This window comes from Convolutriloba macropyga, chromosome 8 (assembly GCF_964194025.1).
Source record: "Convolutriloba macropyga chromosome 8, txConMacr16.3, whole genome shotgun sequence".
NCBI lineage: Eukaryota > Metazoa > Xenacoelomorpha > Acoela > Convolutidae > Convolutriloba > Convolutriloba macropyga.
In genome coordinates this window covers 10,729,709-10,745,746 of record NC_134475.1, presented here as the reverse complement: position 1 = coordinate 10,745,746, position 16,038 = coordinate 10,729,709, and the positions used below count along the sequence as shown (strand labels likewise).

Here is a 16,038-nt window from a genome sequence, read left to right as displayed (position 1 = left end):
AGTTCAGTTTATAGTTTTTCTTCTTCTTCAATTTAAATCTTTATCTGACGTAGTAACCTTTAAAACAACAACATCGTTTCATCAGATTTGCAGGTAATGTTTAAAACGTGAAAAATTGGCGTACTTTGAAGTTGGTTAGTAATTACAAAAACGACAGACAGCTAGTCAAAGTTCAGTTTAGTTTTTCTTCTCCTTCAATTTAAATCTTCTTCTTCTGACGTAACCTTTAAAACGACCTGATCGTTTTCAAAATCTCGGTTTGATCATTTAAAGCAGGGAAAAAAATCAGAAAAATCAGGGAAAAAATGTTAACCACAAATTAGTAAAACTCAGATAGTTCATTTAAACTGTAAAAGAACATTTTGTTCGTAATCTCTAACTCCATTTGCGGGCTATAGGCACTTCTCACCAGCACATTTTTTGCTTAGGAATTTTTGTTCAATGAACATCTTTTGCTAAGATATGAAAAAAACTAAACCATTGAATTGATAAGCAAAACTTTTCCAACAATTACGGTAGCAAATGTCTTCAAATAGGGAATTGATAATGAGCCCTATTTCTATGCAACAAAAATTCTGGAGAAAGTCAATTTTGAGATTTGATTAGGACAAAAAATGATTGATGTAAATTCAAGAGCAAGGAAATTGAACAGTCTGAACAGTGCCGACGTATGTTTACCCCAATTTAAATCTGGTCGCAGATATTATAGGCCTAAATTGAGGCTCGTTTGTTTAGTAGAAAAGTAAAAGCTCAAATGATATTACGTTGTCAGCATAAGCGCGCTAATTTTGTGGTCGCGTGTTGAAAGTAGTGATACATAAGACCTCAATATACTCGTTTCATATGCCGGATTATTTATCTATTCACTACTTTTAATACTACAACATGAATATCTTCTACTAATCGTTCTTATAACTCAGCCGTAATTCGATGCTCCATTTCGTTCGTTTTATCTCCAAGCTTTCAGAGAGTTTTAAAAGAAAGTTTCAAGTAAAAAAATCATTTTTGCACTTTATATATTGTCGGACTAGCTTTCTTGTTCAATTAATTTTTTGTGTTTAAATAGACTACGAAGAAATTTGGTAAAAAGTATTTAATGAAATGGTCCTCAGACTTACCGATAAGTTGTTTAGTTACAGATGAGGACCAGAAAACAAAGAATTGTTGTAATAAATAGTCAAATCCAAAATTAGATATCACAATATTTGACAGCTCTTGTTTTGTGACAAGAAAAAGGGAATCTATTCTGCTCAGCCCCAACCACCGCTCCCGTATTTTTTGTGCCTCTAAAAACAGTTTATTTGTTGTTATATAGCAAGTTACTGCTTGCAAATTATTACGTGCATCTGGTGGCGCAAAAGTTGTACGCGTACTAAGCAGGGGTCCACTAAGCACGAAGCTATGAGAAAAGTTATCGGAGGTCAGTTTGGTCTAGGTAGTTTTGATGATGGCCCACTTTCTCCTAATTTTGTACAATTTATACCATTTCAGTAACCAGCACGACCTATAACAAGAAAAAAATCTTTATACAACGAGAGTTTTTATCTAGATTTATTAGGACTATTCTAAACAGTTTGTTTTGAATCTACGTTTTCACTTTCTTATGAAGAATATTACTTTTTTTGAATTTCACTTGATTTACTTTGAGGTATAAGGCATTTGAAGCGATTTTTTTCTGTTATCCTCTCATTGTTTTTTGGGTATGGATTAAAAAAATTGTTTCTTACCAGGCCACATAAAATTTTGCTTTTGCTGGAAAATTGAGTTTTAGGCAATTTAGGCAATTTGCCGAGAACCTAAGATGAGAAAATTACAGCTCAAGCAGGATGTCATACATCATAAATTAATTTAGTGCAGTAAATTTATCATACGATGTACTTAATTTATTTAGTGTACTTATTCCTGAGGGGCATGTGTATAAGTCATTGTTATTTCACATGCTAGTCTGTTGCTCCCATCTCCCATAGCGGGAAATTAGTGTTCACGTTTTGTTATGACTTCTGGAATACCAGTTGCCTTAATCTTCATTCTCTTAGTTTTGCACTTCGCGTACAGTTGCTCAATTTAACTTATTCTTCATTAACTGTCTTTACAATTCGAGTAAAGTAAACAATTAGTCCTTACGCGATTCGCTAAGCGGATTCATTTAAAAATTGTGTAAAGCGCACTCGCCGCGCAAGTAGGACATAGAACATAATTTCAACTCGCGACTCAAGATCAAGTACGCAATTTCATTCGCGTACGAAATGGCGCAGCCAGCAGCTCAGAAACGGACTCCACTTGGCATTGAGCCATTTTGGGATAAACCTAGTGTAGACCTGCCGCTGAAATGGGAAAAGTGGCAGATGCAGGCCAAGTTAGCTCTTCTTGCGAAGGAAAATATTACAATAGACACTTTGTTGGAACCAAAACCCGAAACAGTGCAACTACCACTTGAACCGATCTATGCGGTTACGATAACAGGATCATCGGCACAATCGGAAAGGGAAAGATTGGCGAGGAACGCTCAATCAAAAATGAACTGGGAAAATCGGTGTCAGAGACAACTGGAGATAGGAATAATGTGCGGAGACAAACAATGGGCACAGGCCGATCGAATGACTGTGTCAATGCTATACCTCAGTTTGGGCACTGAAGGACGTCGAATTGTTTGTAGCCAAAACCCACACCTCAAGATGGACAGTCTCTCAACAGCAGAACTTTGGACAATCATGGAAACAGCATTTAGTCGTCAGCGCAAAATCACATTTGATAGTTATGTACTTCTCACCACGAAACAGACAAGAGGAGAGTCCATCGAACATTTCTTCGGAAAATTGAAAGAACTTTCTGAGAATTGTGAGCTCGGAAGTCAAGAAGACACCCTCTTCAGAGATTTATTTATTGCAAATATGTTAGATTCAGAAATTCAACGAGAATTGTTGCGAGAAACTTTAGAACCAGCCCAAGCATTACGTTTGGCCTGAAATATGGAACTAGGTCAAAGAAACCAACTACAAATTACAAACTCGCAATCTGCTCCGCAAGTTAATGCAATAATTCCTCAACGATCTTTTCGACCACCGAATCAACGGCCGACTACATCTAGCTTTCCTCGATCACCAAACCAACTCTGCAGGAACTGTGGCTTAACTTGGTCAGCTAATCATAAAGTCAAGTGTATTGCGAGAGGCAAGACTTGCAATAATTGTGGCCTCCAAAACCATTTTTCGCGAGTGTGCAGAAAAGCGAAGTCCTCGTCAAACAAATCTAGTCGCTCTAATGTTAACTCCGTTGAACAAACTACAACTGACCAAACGGTAAACGCTATACAAAATATGAATTATAACCCGCAATGCGAATCGGACTACGATAACTCAGATGACAATATGGTCGCTAGCATCGCAAGTAACGCAATACAGATCGAACCAAAGAACACCATCTTACAAATTTGTAACACCCACGTTGGACTTCTCATTGATTCAGGCAGTGTATGCAGTATTTTGCCCGAGTCTCTTGCTTCGGAAATTGTGGAAAATTCTCCCCTTGCTCGTTGGCTGATGATAGCGCCTCCCCAGGAACTCAAAACATTTTCAAACGAACCCATAAACGTGACGGGTATGATACAGGCACCAATTGCAAGCAATGAATGGCGACTTGAAGAAGCTGAATTTGTAGTAGTCCGTAATGGGCTAAAACCACTAGTGGGTAGAGATCTATTTGACGCTCTCGGAATCTCAGTAACTCAAATCCCAAAACATGAAGGTAGTATGGTCAACACTATCACATCTCAATGTCCATTTAAAACACGTATCGCACAACAATTTCCTCAACTTATTACACGTATTGGTCGCTCAAAAATACACATTGTCAATTCTAAATTCCATCGAAATTTTCAGCCAAAACATCAAAAGGGTAGAAGAGTACCCATTAATTTACAAGAACGAGTAAATAATGAAATTAAAAAACTTCTTGTAGAGGGACATATAGAAAAACTGAATAACTGTTCTGACCAATATTTTATTTCACCTATTGTAATCACAGTCAAACGAGATCAAACCATAAAGTTACCACTAGATTCTAAAACTCTTAACAAAGCAATACACAAGAAAAAATATCAGATGCCAAACATTGAAACACTTATGGATTCGATATCACAAATAATAACAAACTACAAAACAGAACCAGCGGAACAAACATATTTCTCTACTATTGATCTTAAATATGCATACAGCCAACTAAACTTACACCCTGAAACTGCTAATCATTGTAATTTTAATATTGTAAGTGGTGACATGACAGGCACATATCGATTCAAGACGGGATTCTATGGTCTTACAGACATGCCTGCCGAGTTTCAGAAGGCAATGGATTACACCCTGATTGGACTTAAAAATACATTCTGTTTCTTAGACGACATTTTAATTGTTAGCAAAGGTTCAGAAGATGATCACTTCCAACTTGTATTAGATTGTCTTAAAAAATTGGATGCAGATAACCTTCGAATTAACCTTCCGAAATGCCACTTTGCGAAACAACAAATTTCCTGGTTAGGATATAATATAACTCAATCTGGGATCTCGCCACTCGAATCCAAAACATCCTCTATTATGTCATTACAACCACCTAATACACTTAAAAAATTACGCTCATTCCTCGGCTCAGTCCACTATATTAGTAAATTTGTTCCCAATTTAGCTCAACTTTGCCATCCTTTAAGACCTCTACTTCGTAAGTCCACTAAATACATTTGGACTGACACTCATACACTACCTTTTAATGCCATTAAAACTCGCATAGCAAATCATACAGAAAACATTCACTATAACCCTCAACTTGAAACACGAATCAAATGTGATGCTTCTCGCTCCGGATTGGGAGCGGCACTATAACAACTAACAGTTGGCGGTTGGAAGCCGATATCTTTTGCATCCCGATTTTTAAACAGTAGTGAAGAACGTTATAGTATTAACGAATTAGAACTTCTTGGGGTAGTTTGGTCCATAGAATATTTAAAAAATTATTTGTATGGTAAAGAATTCACTGTTATCACTGATCACCGCGCATTACTTTCCATTTTAAAAGAACATCGATCAAATAAAAGTTACAATAGTAGGTTATCACGATGGGTTGATCGTCTTTTGTCTTATCAATTCTCAATAGAGCATCTACCTGGCGCGAAAATGGGACTAGTTGATTACATATCTCGTAATCCATATCAACCAGCAAAAAGTGTTTCCAAATATGACGAGGAATTTTTAGTTGCAACATTGTCGAGCATACATTCTGATGCCCAATTACTTCAACGGAAACACAATCTCTCAGCTAATTCACTTCATAAATTATATTGTGATATTGATGGTGAACATAAAAATTCCACCACCAATACAGCACAAGCTTTAACCATAAATTACGTAACACCAAATCCTCAAACTGAATTTCATGATTTACTCGCCCCGCGAAACAATAGTTCAAAATTCTATTCAAAACAAACCTCTAATTCAGACATAAATTCCGCCCAGCGTGTACGCTTAACAAACGTTAGTTCAAATCTCATTTATAGACATAAATTCCGCCCAGCATGTACGCTTAACAAATGATAGTTCGAATCTCGCGGCGCGAAAATACAACTCTAATGTTACCTCCTTTAACTTCAATCATCCGTATAGCACACACGCCCAGCACGTACATTTAATTAATAATACTAAATCATTCGCGGATCAAAAACATAAATTATTTCTCCATTCCACTAATAGTATTAATTGTACTAGTGCACATGACCAGAGAGTACATTCAAGTCAAAATGGTTCCGTATTCGCTCATACATATCCTACTCCTAAAGTTAACAATTCTAATTTAATTAATACCACCTCCGATCTCGCATCGCGAGTACGCTTTTCCTTTAACAATTTAACACCCGCCCGGCATAATCCTTTATTTTTTACTCAAAAGAATAGAATGCATTCCTCAGATGACTCTTTTGCAAAGCAAGTTACTAATTACTCAATTCACTCTGAATCTGCGTCACATAGTCTACCATTCACAACTAATCCTGTACAAATTGAGTCTCAAATGCTAGTAAACACAAGAAAAGCGTCACTCGCTTATCAAAATGCTTCCAAATTTACTCCATTAAGTCATTCTCACTTGTCAATCAAAAATCAGCCTCAAATTCCTACCTTTTTTAGTAAGCCACACTCAAATACTTTAAATAATTCACGTGCTCAATTAACAAACAACAATCAAGTGCTTTTTGCCCAAACTCAACCTGAAATTCAGTTGTCTTCCTCTTTGTCAATTAACTTAATTGAAAAAACTCAACTCTCATCAACAATGAGTCAACAAGCTTCATCTCTCAAGGGAAAATCACTCTCCTCCCGAACAACCAGAGCTTCGCCTCGCGTGTCATTCACCGACAATGCAACCACAAGTACGCCACGCAGATCCTCCTCGCATTCAAATTTAAGCACCCCACTAACGGATAGTCCCCAAGTGATGTCGTTTGAACGAGTGGGGGGAAAAGTATTTAGCAAAGGTCTAATTGCATCACTCACAAGTAAGGACGCAGTTCTAAAAGAGGTTCGGGACTGCATAATTCTGTTTGTATGGACGAGAAGGTGGCCATTCCGAATGCACTCAAAGATGCCCTCTTTGACGATTTACATGCGAGTCACCCAGGTAGCTGGGGGATGATATGTATGGCTCAGCACTGCTGGTGGCCATACATGAATCGTGATTTGCTTGCCAAAGCAATAGAGTGCAAATCTTGCACTGCTATCGGTAAAATTTTAAAATCTGTCTTTCCCGCAAAACAATTTAAAGCACATACACCATGTATAGTTCCAAACCAAGAAATATAAATAGATTTTGCAGGGCCCATTAATAACGAAAAAGAACATGAAATATACATTTTAACATGCATTGATAGATTTTCAAAATACCCTTCTGCAGAATTGGTTGATATTGCAAATGCCTCGAATGTTGTAAAATTCCTAGATAATTATATACAAACTCATGGAGTTCCTCGTTCCTTAAGAATAGATCAAGCCCGTTGTCTTGTAGGTAACCAAGTAAAAAATTGTTGTACCAAAAATAACATCAGACTAATACCAGCTCTGGAAAACGATCATCGTGCAATAGGTTTAGTTGAACGACTTATTGGTACTATTAAACAACGCTTGGCATGTATAAAAGACGCAATTAAAGAAGTAAATTCGTTCACCATTAAAGCAGCATTAAAATCAATTATATACCAGCTTCGCATATGTAAACATAGAACAACTAAGCTTTCGCCATTCGAATCTCACTTCGGGCGTAAAGCTAATACACCACTTAGTAATATAAGTACTCAACCAAAATCATCTGACTTAAGTTATGAAAAAATTTTGAATCATTATTTAGAAGAAGAAACTGTAACCCCTAATGAATTGCTGCCGGAGGAACACTGGGGAAACAGCCGGAGTGACGACGAAATTGAACAGAATATGTGTAAGGCGACAAAGGATGCCACCACTCGCGAACGGCTAGCAACTGATAATGAATCCCGTTTCCTTCGCACCACGAAAGCGCATCGCCCACTTCCATTGAAAGAACACGCCGTACGGTTAAACATTGCCAGAAAGAAACACCTTCATAAGAGATCCAAGAAGAATCTGGATGGCTTGTCTGAGGTGTTGGCCCCAGGATCGGTAGTACAAAAGACCGATAAATACACTTCGGTTATTCGCGAGCCGGGAAAGATGGAAGTGACAGTACGCAATAGTGATATTGCAAAATTTGGTACTCGGGAAGAACGAAAGACCAAATTGACCGACTACATAAACCGCCGAGGACCCCGCACGCACGAGAAAACAACTGAGGCTAAGATACTTAGCCACATCAAAGAGTGTACCCGCATACAAAAAGGCGACCGAAAAATGAAGCATAGAAAACGAGAAACTGGTAGTGGTGTATCCTCAAATAAATCTAACATTGCTCGCGCAATGCGAGTACGCATGCCTAAAGTTCCAGACAATTTCGCTCCCCAAACAATACCCGAAATTCCAGAGGCTGCTCCCGAACAGCAAATTATAACTGGAGAAGTATTAATTGCACCCCCTCCTACAAATACTCAACAAGAAGCTCTCTTATCATCTCTTTCAATTCCAACAACAACATTACCCCATACCCTGACAAGAACAACCAAACGGACTAGAAAAAGTCCTAAATATTATGGATATGATAAAGAAGATTCATCTGGTGACTCCACTACTTCGTGTCCTCCGAATTTTGCTCCACCTCGTAGGAAGCGACGCGTAGGCGACATCGAATCGATACAACCTTCGGTTGTACAAACAATTGTTGATACAGCTACGCGGGTTGGACCTATCGCAAACAACTTTCCCTCGCCTATCATAGGACAGGTGTCACCGACGGACCCCCGTATACGACCAGCCGACCACAGCACTTCAAATGAACTAATCATTGATGAAGAAGACATGTGAAAACTCTGATCCATTAAACTTGATACATTATTAATTATGAGTAGCTATGATAACCAGTAAATATATTGTTGATACTATTTAACCGGTGAATAAGTATTATTATTATTCATATTGTTATTAAAATTTTACTTTATGCAATTTAAATTTTTTTTGAAGCGGGAGAAATGTCATACATCATAAATTAATTTAGTGCAGTAAATTTATCATACGATGTACTTAATTTATTTAGTGTACTTATTCCTGAGGGGCATGTGTATAAGTCATTGTTATTTCACATGCTAGTCTGTTGCTCCCATCTCCCATAGCGGGAAATTAGTGTTCACGTTTTGTTATGACTTCTGGAATACCAGTTGCCTTAATCTTCATTCTCTTAGTTTTACACTTCGCGTACAGTAGCTCAATTTAACTTATTCTTCATTAACTGTCTTTACAAATCGAGTAAAGTAAACAATTAGTCCTTACGCGATTCGCTGAGCGGATTCATTTAGAAATTGTGTAAAGCGCACTCGCCGCGCAAGTAGGACATAGAACATAAACGCAACTCAAGATCAAGTACGCAATTTCATTCGCGTACGACACAGGAATATATTAGTTACGGAAAGAATTCTTTGATATATAGCAGCTGAGTTTTGTGTCTGAAGCTGGAGCGAGACGGAGTATTCAAATGTTGCCATAAAACACTTCCTGATTCAAACGGAATAGGATTTTTCATTTCTAAGTGGCTCACAAATGGTTTTGTCATTTTCATTAGAGAACAACCTTAAATTTTTACTCAAAAACATTAAGCAACAACAAGTAAATCAAAATTTGCTCCACATGAATGCTATTTACCTGTTTGCCTTTTCTGATCCATACTATCTTTTCTGTTATACTATTTTTTCTCAACATTTTCAATTTTTTCGCATGAGATCTTAATGTTAGCAACGGAACAAACGTAGTAATGAAAAAACTTAAGTGAAAAAATTCCCAGAATTTTAATGCACTCGACAACTTTGATTGTACATGAATTTTAAAAAAAAATTCAGATTTTCTTAAAGAATATATACCATCTAGGAAAAACGCGAAAATCAGAACTCAAAGACAAAATCTTAATATTGATGACATAATTACGTAATGTTACCAGGGATGAATTGGCACAATTTTGGGTTGGATACCGAAATTTCCTCAGCTAGTCAAATCCGGAATCTTACGAACAGTTGTTTCTTCTTACAGAAAGTGTCATTGATCTTTAATTCAGAGTTAGCGAAATGTGTTTATGTTGTAATCTCGGAACTCTGTTGCAAATTTTGTTTTCTTTTACTAACAGAAGATTCAAATTTCTGAATTTTCATTTTCCCATCATTTGCAGAGTTCAATTACAAAACAATTTATATAAAACATATCATCTAGAAAATGTAATCGAAACTCTAACTATTCAATTTATTTATTATTTTTGCATAGAAATTATTAAAATCGAATGACCAATTCTGATTGTCATCTTGGTCTTATTTGCTATTAAACTGATTGTTGGCATTAGATTTAATCCAAACCTCCTGTTACCTTTAATATGAGCTAAGTTGTTGCCTGGTGTTAGACAATAAGTAGCCCTACAATTAAATCGGCCCAGCTTCCAGGTACTTTCAACGAATTTAAACACAAGTTTGGTACAACGTCCGGTCTGGTATCTGTCGGGTACTTTCGTGCTCTGAAATTTCGTTGAATTCTTAAAAAATGCAGAATCAGCAAAATATCCAATTGGGATATCAGAAATGCTGAACGAGTTTGCATCACAAAACAAAAAATATCTAAACTTGCAGTGAATATCTGACTATATAAAATACTGTGATAGAATTAAGGAATAAAAGAGACAAGATATTTTACAATTTTGATCCAGTTAACGAAATGCAATTCACAATTTTGTGATATATTGATATTTTTAGCTTTTTTTTGTTAACTATTTCCTTTCCTCCTTTTGAAATCACTTGTTCAAATGAAATCTAGTTCAAATTTTAATCGATTCGAAAACTTTTCAAGATGGTCTGTTTTTCAGCGGTAAATTTATGGTAAATTTAAACATCTTGTCCCAAAAGAGTTAATTACAACTAAATATATGGATAACAACCAAACAAGTAGCCAGCATCCCAGTTAGCGAACACTTGGATCCTGCGGCATATAGATATTTGCAAAGTTCCCTATTTTGCTGATTCATTAAATTAAGAGCAAAACTGTTAATTGTGGTACCTCAAACGAACCAACATTCTGGCTGATACAAGAAGTTTGTGCCTGCTGGTCTATCTCCAGATTCTATATGGCAATCTCAATCAGAAAGAGATTTTAGGCACAACTGGAACTCAAGCAAACTTTTCAATCTTTATCTCACCCGTTAAGAGGGAGTCTTCTTTGAAAACTGTGCCATCCAATGACTGGGGACGATCAATACTAATGAGATTTAAATGTCTCACCAAGGAGCGGGGAGATCAGAAATTTGTCTTATTGTATGGTTCGTAAATTATTAGCAGGAAAAATTTGGGAGCGAGAACAGGGAAAATACCTCAAAATAATTTTCATAGAAAATAGCTATCAATTACATTGCTGATTCGAACTAAACTAAAACGATAATAACGATCGATTTTAAACAAACATTTCAATAGTTTCATCATCTGTTGCATATTTTTTTATCGGTCACGTCTGCTCAATTGGGTCTGTTCGTTTATGAGACTGAATATGCCAAGCATTTCACACTGTGGCTAATTCTATTATTTCCTGTTTCCATTATTTCATATTCATTTTGAGTTTGTTCCAAACGGTGGCCGCCGTATTGGTCAACAGAGCGTTTAGCCGACAACCAAACAATGAGAAATTTAACCGACAATTTAACTAAAATGAGCAATAAAGCTTATTCTAAAGCTGTGATTGGCCAATTTAAAACACTATTTCGTAAGCGGACAAATATACCGCAGTTTTTTCATCAAGTAGTGTAACGAACGTCTATCCATGCTCGCACCGTATTTTACCATGGCCATGCCTCAGCGGCCCGTGGGACCAGATATGAATCTATCACAACCGAACTACTGATTTATGGACCAATAATGGACTTTTATTACCAATTATGACTAAACTGTCGGCTAAATTTCTCATTTTTTTCCTTGTCGGCTAAACGCCCTGTTGGCCAATTTTCCTAGCACTGTTCCAAACGTTCATCCTGCAACTCACCATCCGTTGGCAAACTTATTACATATTTTCCAACGTGTAGCTAACGTGAGAGTAGACTGATTGTCACGCGCCAAGTGAATCCTAAACTTGCATTAACACAACCGAATGGGGTACGAAGAATGAGTTCTAGAAACAAAATTCATCAAAAGTATCAAAAAGTCTATTTTTGCAAAAATGGTCTGGAAAGTGGTGACCAGCAATTGTTGAACAGTATGCTAAACAAGACCCACCGATACGATATGTAGACAAGAATGAAATAGTCCAACTGAGGGCACCTCATTTGTTAAGACTAGATGGGATTGTGAACCGGCAGTAATCTCATTGAAAAACTCAGGAACAACTTGAAGACTCATCTTATCGTAGCCAAAAAAATGGTAGCGAGAAAAAGAGAGGATCTATTCTGTTTCGGCCCCCACAGTGTTTTTTATGACCCCAAGTTACAAATTATATGTTGTTATATAGCATGTTACTATGTAAGAAAATAGCACGGGCACCTTGGGGTCATAAAAAATTTAAGCTCACTAAGTTGGGGGGGGGGGGAAACAGAATAGATCCAAAAGAGAAATACACACAAAGATTTATTCAAGCATATAGCGAGATCGATTCAATTGTTTCTTCGAGCTGTAATGATAATAAAAACTATTAGTGTGCAACCGTCGCTTCTTTCATTTACATTTACTCCACTTGCAAAAAAAGTTCGGGAAGGTTTAAGATAGGTGAAAAAAATTGAAATGCAAACATATTTATGTCCAAATTTGAAAATGCAGTTACATTTTTGTGCAAGTACAAATTTTTACTTAACTCCAAAACGTTTTGGTATAGAAAGTGATTTGGAGCATTTTTCGCTTTTTCTTGTTGTTTTTAGCATAAAATTTCAGAAAATGTCTTTTATTTTCAAATATTACGATACAATTTACATTATAATATCCATAGTTAGCAGATATGTGGCAAAAATTTTACAGCATGGTTGAAAAGACAAATAGAAAACAATTTACAGACTCATTCTTCACTAAGTCTTGTTTTATCTACCTTGGAAACAATTGAATTATTTTTGGAATAATGTGCACATTGGAGAATACAAAAGTGCGCAAATATCCAAAAAAAAATATTTGAGTCTGAAATTTGTGAACTCATTTGCGTTTTTAAAAAGAGTAGTTCTTTGAATATTTCTTTGAAAAAACTCAATTCAGTCTCTCTTCAGTTTTAACATACTGTGTTGAACTCTGGTAGAAATTTTTTAAAAAAATTTGCTTCGGAACAAACATGACAGCTAAAACTGAAAATGTTTCCCGCCTGGCGAATACTTCAAAATTCGCGTCGTTCGCGCAGAACAGTTTTGCTCTATTATTCGAACTTTCCGGAAAATATTATTGCCAAACGACTTTGAAACATTGTGCCAATTTCTATTTACGGGTTCCATCTGAACAACTAAGACATATGATTTCCCCTTTCAAGGGACAGTATTATGCACAAGACATAATTGTTACTCTCGTCTGTCTGGATTCCAACTGGAGTTTTTTTTACTCATCTCTGGCTACCAATAATTTTAAATCTTGCTTCAATTACTGTTCTTTTTGTTCTACTACTGGCTGTCTGCATTGAAAAAATGAGAATTCGCGGCTCTAATTAAGTGAGTAACCTTGAGATTTTCTTGCATCAAAGTTTTCTGTGTCGCTGTTTTTCTTGAGTTTTTTATTTTCAAATTTTAAAACAAAACATCAGTTGTCTCAATGCATTCTGGTTTTTTCTCATGCTTCCAGTTAAGTTTGATTAGAACGCGTTTTGAGCGAGATTCTTCTACATTACGTGATTGTTCACATGATGCAATCCGTGCAACAATTTTTATCCTGAAAGCAGATGTCAGATTGACCTTGTCTACATATTGTGGATCAAATCAGACTTCCACTGGCAGAACTCGTGCATCTGGTTCCGCTCATTCAATCGATTGTGTGGTTAATCTCTGCCTCTGATATCATAGGTGTTTGTTCTGTTCTATAATAACAGCCATAAAAAGCCTTGATTTCTCATACGGGGAAATGTTAGAATCATTGCTCAACAAAATTTTATCAGCAAGACGAGTAAAATCATACATAAAGAGCTGAAACTTAATGATTGAAAGCTCATGCATAGATTTATTTTTGGAGGCTGAGAATTAGGTAATCTAATTGCATAAAACATTAGATGTGAGCACCTGCTAATCTCTATAAGCTACAAAGACTGTAGACAGGGAAACAAGTTCTCAAGCTGAGTAGGCTTTTTCATGAGTGTTGTTCTCATTAGAACTGGAATCATGGAAACTGCATCATTGACTGTTATCGTCAAAGGAATACTGACATCAAGTTTGTTGCAAGGGGATTAGGCCACCTCTTTTATATCACCTATACCATTTAAGTATAAGTACCATTGTTCCCATGATGCCCAACAAGAAAATGTCATTTCTAAGCGACTGGTTTTTATAAACGGAACTTAGCGGATTACCCGACTTATATAGATTAAACTTACAGATCTATATTAAATTGCGTTCTCTGTTGAAAACTAGCTTCCCACAATTAGAAGATAGCTTGTTGCAATGTATATTAGGCTGGTAATCGCTAACATCCAATCAAACTAAAAACAAAGGAAGTTCTGCAAAATCGCCATAAATTGTTCACACTGAAAAATTTTTACACGTTGGAACCGCAAATTTGTCCACCCCTCCAATTTTGGGAAGTCGATATCTTGGTAAGAATTGAGCTCAACCAACCTCTTAAGAGAACCATAGGCTTTCCATACAAAAATTTGTGAAGGGGGGAGTGGTAATTCTGGGGTGAAATCCGAAACCAGTCATCAGTTTTCATGAACAACGCCTATCATAGTGTGCATGTGGACACTGAGACAAAACTTAAGCTAGAGAGGACCCGTACACCTAAAACAGTCCTGTGTAAACAAAAACGGACCTAAGGTGCTGAATAGTTTGATTGGACCGGGAAATACCACCATTTTTGAATCATTTGACAATCACGAACGCATTACTCAAAAAAGCATTAAGCCCGCCAAAAAGCAGTCGGTTGGCCGATACACGAAACTTACCCCTTTATAGAAAACGCCCGAAACGCATAATAAATTCGGAATTTGCATGTATGTCGAATCGGCGGCCATCTTGATTGGCATTTAAAAATTATGTTTTGACATTCAACAATCAACGGTATTATGGCAATGACTTTATTGGAATTAAGCATACCAACCAATAACAGTACAGAAGATTGAAATCCTTGAGGCGTAATGACGATTGTTTTCTTTGAGAAAACAATGTTTGCTCGGCTCAGTATCAAAGGATCTTAAAACATAAGCCCCGGGCAGAAATTTCTAACCGTGAAGAGGCTAGTTGTTGGCCGGTATTGAAAAGCGCGAAGCTCTTGTAATAGTTACTAATAATCGCTGCGTTATATCGCCTGAATAGGCTCTGAATAGTCGCTAACTTGGGCTTAGCGAATTTCGGCTGAGTTTGCTCTGAATGATCGTTGTCAGACTGCGGCTCATCAGTCAGTTATTAGCTGAGGGATAATTCCAGCTGTTTGAATTGAAAATAACTCAGTTAGTTATTGATCTAAGCTTGTGGGTGCTTGTGATAAACTTAGTTAAAGTAAGTTATTTTGTTTTGTGACGATTGCGCATGCTAACGGATCCATATTATTATTCAGTTTCTTTAGTTATATTCATTAGATTTTAATTAAAGTGCTTTTCTATCAACACGTAACGTCAACCGCCCGGAGCAAAGTAGGGAAATTATATTGTTAAGAAGATCTGCAAAAACCACCTAACCAAACCTTTCGGAATTGTGAGATCTGGGCTATGTTTTTCCCGTGATGGGCTGCCTAAGCAATATTCAGAATCTTACAAGACGCTATTTGTCTAAGCCAGTTCGTTACAAAATTATACAGCGGAAACCTAACAAATTGAGTTTCGTTTTAATGAAGGATTGTCGACTCACGCATGACGCACACGCATCTTCAGAAAAAGGACACCGCTTTAAAAATTTTCACTAAACAGGAAATAAAACTCAGATTCAACGTTACGAATGTAAATTAAGCTTTAAGATTACCTCAATTTAAATTACATTTAATCACAAATTACGTGTTTAAAATTTCACTGTTAATGTTGATAACTAAATCAGCTAAATCAAATTTCTTTGACTCATTGTAAGATTCAAAACTCAGGTGTCCATTTTCGCAAAAAAAAGAGAACATGCAATTTAAATTGGTCAGACATGATTCCAGGTGAGAATATTTATTAGAGCTCGAATCTTATCCGAATCGTAGCGCTATTTAAATCAGTGTCTGCGATCTACCCCTAGAAAACCAAAAATTGATTGAATTTCAATTCATCAGATCTATGATTGACATTT

At 36.6% G+C, this 16,038-nt stretch overlaps 1 protein-coding gene across 1 annotated transcript in view; it reads right to left on the bottom strand.

Annotated features, from left to right (window-relative positions):
• LOC142343925 (cationic amino acid transporter 4-like) overlaps positions 1-11,142 on the bottom strand; it is a 33,727-nt gene extending 22,585 nt beyond the window's left edge. The window contains exon 1 of the mRNA XM_075395324.1: positions 10,822-11,142. The gene's annotated coding sequence lies outside the window, so the exon portion shown is untranslated. The remainder of the gene's footprint in view (positions 1-10,821) is intronic.
• Positions 11,143-16,038: the final 4,896 nt, after the last annotated feature.